This window comes from Mirounga angustirostris, unplaced genomic scaffold (assembly GCF_029215605.1).
Source record: "Mirounga angustirostris isolate CCGP_5_RB_7025 unplaced genomic scaffold, mMirAng1.0.hap1 SCAF_6, whole genome shotgun sequence".
NCBI lineage: Eukaryota > Metazoa > Chordata > Mammalia > Carnivora > Phocidae > Mirounga > Mirounga angustirostris.
The window spans coordinates 46,901,703-46,909,502 of NW_026991714.1; the positions used below are offsets into that span (position 1 = coordinate 46,901,703).

General features: G+C 36.4%; 1 pseudogene; it reads left to right on the forward strand.

The window, feature by feature from the left end:
- The first annotated feature begins 647 nt into the window (after window positions 1-647).
- On the forward strand, window positions 648-717 carry LOC123847162 (U4 spliceosomal RNA; annotated as a pseudogene).
- The last annotated feature ends 7,083 nt before the right edge of the window (window positions 718-7,800 follow it).

Genomic DNA, 7,800 nt, shown 5'->3' on the forward strand with positions numbered 1-7,800 from the left:
AGATATTTGCAAAAATAATGTTATCTGATAAGAGGTTAATATCCAAAATATATAAAGAGCTCATACAACTCAACACCAAAAAAAATAATCCAATTAAAAATGGGTAGAAGAGATGAGTAGACATTTCTCTAAAGAAGACATACAGATGGCCAATAAACACAAGAAAAGATGTTCAACATCATTAATCATTAGGGAAATGCAAATCAAAACCACAATAAGACATCACCTCACACCTGTCAGAAAGGCTAAAGTCAAAAACACAAGACAATAAAGGTTGACAAGGATGTGGAGAAAAAAGAACACTCATGCACTGTTGATGGAAATGCAAACTGGTGCAGCTATTCTGGAAAACAGTATGGAGGTTGCTCAAAAAATTAAAAATGGAATTACCATAGGACCTAGTAATTCCACTATGGGGTATTTACCCAAAGAAAATGAAAGCACTAATTTGAAAAGATATAGGCACCCTTATGTTTATTGCAGCATTATTTACAACCGGCAAGATATGGAAGCAACCCAAGTGTCCATCGATAGATGAATGGATAAAGAAGGTGTGGTATATATATATGTATGTGTGTATACACACACACACACACACACACACATACGATGGAATATTACTCAGCCATAAAAAAGAATGGACTCTTAGCTTTGCGCAGTGGCAGTATCATAGCCAATGAGGTTTATCCGAGGCGGGATTATTACTAATTGAAAAAAGAATGGACTCTTGCCATTTGCAACAACATGGATGGAGCTAGAAGGTGTAATGCTAAGTGAAATAAGTCAGAGAAAGACAAATACCATATGATTTCACTCATATCTGGACTTTAAGAAACAAAATAAGTGAACAAAAGGAAATAAAATGAGATAAACCAAGAAACAGACTCTTAACTATAGAGAACAAACTGAGAGTTACCAGAAGGAAGGTGAATGGAGAGATGGGTGAAATAGGTGAAGAAGATTAAGAGTACACTTATGATGAGCACTGAGTAATGTGTAGAATTGTTGTATCATTATACTGTACACCTGAAACTAATGTAACACCATATGTTAATTACACTTGAATTAAAAAAGGAAACAAATGAAAACAAACCTGTTTTGCTGGAACTTTTCATAAGGAATCTCCAAATTGAACTTTCAACAGCCTCTCAGATCCAGAAGCCAAACCAAGCACTTGCCATCAGACTTCCCCTGCAATACCTGTAGATTTGGATTAATTCCTCTCTTCTCCAGCTCCCCCATATATCCTGGGGTTCCTGCACCTGACAGAAAGTGACCTTTACTCATCTGGTAAAGCTGCTGGGAGCTCTGTAAGCAAGGTATCAGAATGATCTTTTCTCTTCTCTTTTCTTTCTTTTGTTTTTCTTTTCCTTGTTTTTTGTTTGTTTGTTTGTTTGTTTGTTTGTTTGTTTCAGGATGATATTTTCAAGGGGCTTTATTGGCTCCATAAAGTCAACCTTAGTTCCTTAAAGCTGTCTGGTCATGTCTGAATCTATGCATGTCATTCTCAAATATGACATGTCAGTCAAAGCTTTAGTAATATAACCAATGATTCCAATTGTGTCCTGTCATAAGGAGAACAAAGTCTTATTGGACATTGGACTTTGAACACTGGACATTGAACTCATTGGACAAATAAATACAATGCCATGAATATATAAGAATAGTTACTGAGTTTTTGAATTCTGGAAGGATTGAGTAGGGAGAAAAAGGTAAATATTTCATTTGTTTCCAAAGGTATATTTTGTCAAATTGCTGTTAAGTTAGCTTGAGAGAAAAGGTTTCCTTAAACCTGGAAAAACAGAACATTTTTAAAGTCAGCAATGTTTCAAATAAAAAAGTCATAAAAACTTTAATTATCCTTCTCAGTTCATTCAGTCCCGTATTATTGACTCTTTTCTGCTTGAATCCAGTTTCACCACTAGTACAGAAATTCTAACCTAGTTCAGCTTTATGATCTTAAGGTATCAGAAAACTGTACTCAAGAGTTTTTTTGAGTCTCACTGAAGATGAAACACATCTGCCATAGCATCAGAGTAAAATGGTAACTTGTAAATGATAAGACTGAAGAATGGTCATGGTTGGAGATCTGGTTCACATTCATTACAGTGCAACTGACAAGGGAATTTGATTATTTCTGTGACACACAACACTCCAAGAAATCAGATATCTAGGAGCTTCATACAATTTTAGAACACTTACTCTAATAACATATCTCTGCACAAATATAATCTGAGTGTTTAGTATCACTTATTTGACAATGCTTCCCATGTAACTTAACATACCAAGTAAGCCTAATTAGTTTAATTTTTCATAGAAATCTTTGAATGTTCCAGGGACCTGCTGGAAAATTTCAGTTAGATTATGGTCAAAGATTTCATTTGAGAATTTGACTTTGGAAGTATGCCAAAAAATATCCAAAGACTTGAACATTTGATTAAGTAGCATTAAATAGGATCATAAATCATTATAAAATAATATTTACTTTTTACTTAAACAAAGTTAAAAAGACAATAGAAGATTTTAAGGGCAAATAAACAAGGCTACATAGTTGCAAGCAAACTTCAGTTTTTTTTGTTTTTGTTTTTGTTTTAAAGAGAGAGAGAGAGAATGCATGTTGCGTTCACTCTTGGTTGAGTGTCCCCCTCTTGATCTCAGCTCAGGTCTTGATTTCAGGGTCATGAGAGTCTTAAGCAGGCTACACAGTGCACAGGCTGACGCGGGTCTCAATCTCATGACCCTTAGATCATGACCTCAGCCGAAATCAAGACTTGAGGCTTAACTGACTGAGCCACGCAGGCATGTCTGGCTCTTTGAACAGTCAGTCTCAGTTTTCTTGTGTAATCAAAGATCTGCTAAACACAGGAATTATTTTGGCAAAACACAGATCTTTACTTTTCCAGGCAGATAACTTTAAAGAAAAACTTTTGTTTATGATTTTTTTAAGAGCAGACCCCGATAGGGGTGAAGCGATGTCTAAGTTTTGGGTCTCTTGGAGCCTTACTAACACCTAAAAAGGATGGGCCATGGGCTTGGGGGTTTTACAGTGTACCTTGTTGCATGGAAGTTTTTTTGAGGTTGGTGTAAACTAGTGTCAGTTAAACTCATTCCATGACCAACTTATCCTAACACAGGAGTCTGAGTTAGGTGGTGAGCGCTCCAATAGCTTTTAAGCGCTTGACCCATGTCCCTGAATTTTGTTGCCTTGGCTTCCAAGATGTCCCTTTAGCAATAGCTTTTACCTCATGTGCACATTAACCCATAGCAAAGTTTGCTTAAACAGACACTGATCTTAACAAGAACCATGAGCTCACCAGTCTGTGAGGCCGGCTTGAACAGCAGACTGATAGGGCCTATGCCTGTGGTAATTTCTCTTTATGACAAAAGGTATAAAAGACATAGACAAAGGAAAACAAAGACCATCTCTGGGAAGATACTTGAGAATAACCAAAGAGTACTCTACCAAATTTCTACCAAGATTTACTAAGTTCCCTAAGTGTTTTCTCCTGCTAATCTAAATTAGAAAAAGAGAGAAAGAATTCTCAGCATTCTTGCTCCATCCAACTATGCAGATAGAGGTTCCAGGGAACTGGTATAGTGAGAAATCTTACCTTCTGTTGGCTGTTTGTCAGATATCCCAAGGATCTCTCAGCTGCAGCAATATCTGAGGTGAGCAGTGTCCAAGGAGTTCAAGTGTCCTGCTGACTACACCAACGTTGGGAAGGAAGAATTTCCTCTGCCTTTTAAGATCCTTCTGCTAGACCAAGAATCAAATTGACATGATGTAGATGAACAGGAGAAAATCAAATTTAATCTTGTACATATGAGGGATCCACTCAGACGTGAAAAATCCAAAGACAGTCAAGCAACAAGAGGCTATATGGCATCCTAAAAACTAAGGATTCAGGGTTGGGATTTGAGAATACAAAGGGAGGAAGACCATTAGTAGGAAAGTGAAAAGGAGATGTTTGGAAAACAAAGGCTGCCCTGTTATACAGATAAGTTTCTTAGGTAAAGAATAATCTGTTAATAGTTCTCTTTATGTTACTAGCAGGCAGTTGAAGGGGAGGTCAGGAGCTTTTTCCTGAATGTGCTGGGTTTTGATTGTTTTTAACTCAAAATACTCTTCATGCCAAAGCGGCACATCTTGGGGCAGCCTGCTCATGACCTTACAAAGCCAAGGATGTCCACCATTACCACTTCTAATCAGCATTGTACTGGAGGCCTCAGTTGGTGCAGTAAGGTAAGAAAGAGAAATTAAAACCATACGTTATAGAAAGGAAGAAGTAAAATTGCTTTTATATGCAGATGGCATAATGGTGTTGTAGGAGTACATAGAAAATCTTAAGGAATAATAATAGTAATAATAATAATAATAATCCTACTAAAACTAAGTTAATTTAGCATGAACACAAGATCCAAGATTGTATACTATACAAAAACCAGTAGTATTTCTATATACCAGTAACAAATAATTTCATTCACAATAGCATGAGAAAACAAACTACTTAGGGATAAACTTAACAAAATAGGTGCAAGACCTATGTACTGCAAACTACAATCCTTGATGAATTGAGTTTAAGAAGACTTACCTAAATAGAATTACCTTAACTAATTAGAAGACTCAGTTTTGCTAAGATTTCAATTCTACCAAAAATGATCCAGATTTCACGTAATTTCAGTAAAATTTCAGGAGGCTTTTAAGATAGCATTGACAAGTTTATTCTAAAAATTCATGTGAAAGTGAAAACAATTTAGTGTAGCCAGAGTAATTTTAAAAAGCAGCATAAAATTAGAGGAATTACACCACTTGATTTTTTTTAAAGATTTTATTTATTTATTTGTTTGAGAGAGAAAGAGAGAGAGAGAGAGAGCATAAGCAGGGGGAGTGGCAGAGAGAGGGAAAAGCAGGCTCCTTGCGGGGCAAGGAGCCCAATGTGGGACTCATTCCCAGGACCCTGGGATCATGACCTGAGCCAAAGGCAGACGCTTAACCAACTGAGCCACCCAGGCATCCCACACCACTTGATTTTAAGGCTTACAGTAAAACTACAGTAATCAAAGAACAAGGTGGTATGGGTGAGAGGATAGGCATCTAGATCAATGGAACAGAAGGCTTCCAGAAGTACACCTACACATATATGATCATTTCTCTTTCAGCAAAAATGTGACACATATTCAATAAGAAAGGAAAACTTTTTTAACAAATGGTTTTGGATGTCTGTATGGAAAAAAACAACAATCAACCTTTATTTTGCCCCTTACACAACAATTAACTCAAATAAATTCTAGACATAAATGTTAGAGTTATAACTGTGAAATGCAACAATTTCTATATTATTTAAGGATGCTAGAGGCTATAGGAGACAAACCCCGACATCTCATAGACTTCATGAGTTTGTTTCTTGCTCTTGTAGATGTTGATCTGCAGTGGGGGCAGGGGTTCTGCTCAACACAGTCATTCCCATCCCAAGTCTGTTGTGCCCTTGTTCTTCAGTGTGTAGCATCGAGGACTCTCTGGGCACTGGCATTCTGCTCAATAATGGGGGAAGAATGGCATGGCACATTTCTGCCCACGTTGCACTACTAGAAACTGAGGCATATGGCCACATGGGACTTTGAAGGTGTCTTAAAAGTAAGTCTTACTGTAGATAAAAAGAGTTTAGCCATTCTCTATCAAATAATCTATTGGTCTGGCAGTAAATTAGATGTTTGTTATTCAGTGATGTTCCACCTAAAATGTAGCTATGTAGGATCATGCAGGAGCTAAAGCAAAGCTAGAAAAACATTATCCTCTGATATTAAAGTCAGTGAGAATGAGAAGGATGATGAAAGAGTTTTGCTTCCTGCAGGGATGATTTGCAAATGCACTGGCACAGTTTTCTAAATTCAAAGTGAGAGAGTGTATCATCAGAAAAATAAGAATATGATATAGATTATGCAAAAGAAAATGTAGCCTTAAGTGTATTATAGTGCATCTCACTTTTTGATGATTGCTTTCAAAAGGAGATTAAAGAGTAAAAGGTAAAAATGTGTCAGGTTTTATATAGTACTAAAAGGCAGTGAGAGGCCAACTATTTCGCAAATACGAGTGTTCCAATCACTTAGAAGAACATGTTTTCTATAGTTAAAAGGGGATGGTTTTCTGCACTTTATCATAACCTGGGGGCAATATTCTTCAGGTCCATTTTGCTGTAACTTTAGTCCCACTAGAATCCTGATTATGAATTTTCATAGATATTTGAACCGTGATATACTGAGTCCTACTGTAAGCCAGTCACTCTTCCATGCTCTTTGAACAAGGTCATTTATTTTTCCAACAACTCTGTTTTCCATTTCACTGATGAAGAAACTGAGTCATTCTGATGAAATGACTGTACAAGGGACTATTGGAAACTCAGCTGGCAAGTTGTAGAGCTGGATTTGAATGTGGGTTTATCTGATGCCAAACCCCTTGATCTCTGCTAATACACTCTCCTGCCTCTTGTGGTCAATAGATACTGCTACTGGAAAGGGGGAGCTCTGGAACAGTAGAAAGTTATTATCTTCAGTGTAAACAGATAGATTTATCCTCTAATTATATATCTTGTATGAGTCTTGGTGATTTTTTGGTGTACTCTCTGTGGAAGTTTCAGGTGGAAAAAAGAAAATTAAACACCACTGTATTATGCATTCGTAGTTGGTATGATTTGTAATTGTTATTAATAGGATGGTTAAATATTTGCCTACTAATACTAGACAATTACTTTTCATTTTGAGTAAGGAACAATCCACAGATGGTTTGATTTTTACATTGTGTGCTCCCTAGATCTGACATTATGGTCTAAAATCACCTGTTGCAAAGGTACTAGGTATCAATCACTGATCTGGTCTTCAGTATCTGAATATTATATAAGGTGAAATAATTAATTCTATCAGGACCACAAAACACTAGGACAACTTTGAATGAAACATACAACATGTACATAAATCTATACTTGCTTTGGTTTTGATCATCTTTAGTATTTACTCAAAATACAAAATTTCTTATAACCCTAACAACAAACTCTCTTCTATCCTGATGCTTTCTTGGGGTTGTTCTTGCTGGACCAAGTATCAAAATTGGTAGCAGACAATTCTTCCTTAGCAAATTTCATTACTCCAATATTCTGAAATTTAATGGACAATACGGTCCATTAATGTTCTTTTAAACTATGACTAATACTTATTCTTATGCTGTTTTTACAGAACTCTTATGGTATCTTACTCTGTTTGGATTTGAAAATTTGATCAGTGTTGTCTCCCTCTTGCTGTGAGATGTGACTATGTCTTGAACATTCTAGGAACTGCTTGAAAATAGACCCTGAATACGAGGGTTTGACATTTGTCTTATGATATCTTGTAAAATTGTTTGATATGCCAAGAAATATAAGCGGAAGGGTGAAGGTTGAGATATCAGCTAAGTAAATTATTGAAATTTCTGCTGTGTTTTATTTCTTGCATGTTACAGATTCAAATTTAAGATATCTATCTATCCGAGAGATCTGGAAACAAAGCCTGTTTATTCAACCTGTCTGCCACCAGTAGTCACTGGATTTCCTATTGCTCCGGACTCGTGGTCTAGTAGGGCAACAGAAATATCATCAAAGGAAATAACCGCAGTGCAGATTAAACAATTTTGCTAAAGTGACCACTTTTAACCCTTTACTATTTTTATTCTGTTCTCTCTGCCGAGGGCTTGTGTAAGCAATATGTTTGTATTCCTCTTTCGTAAAGTACCTCACAGTGGAAAAATTGTGGCACAAAATTATCCAGTCACAC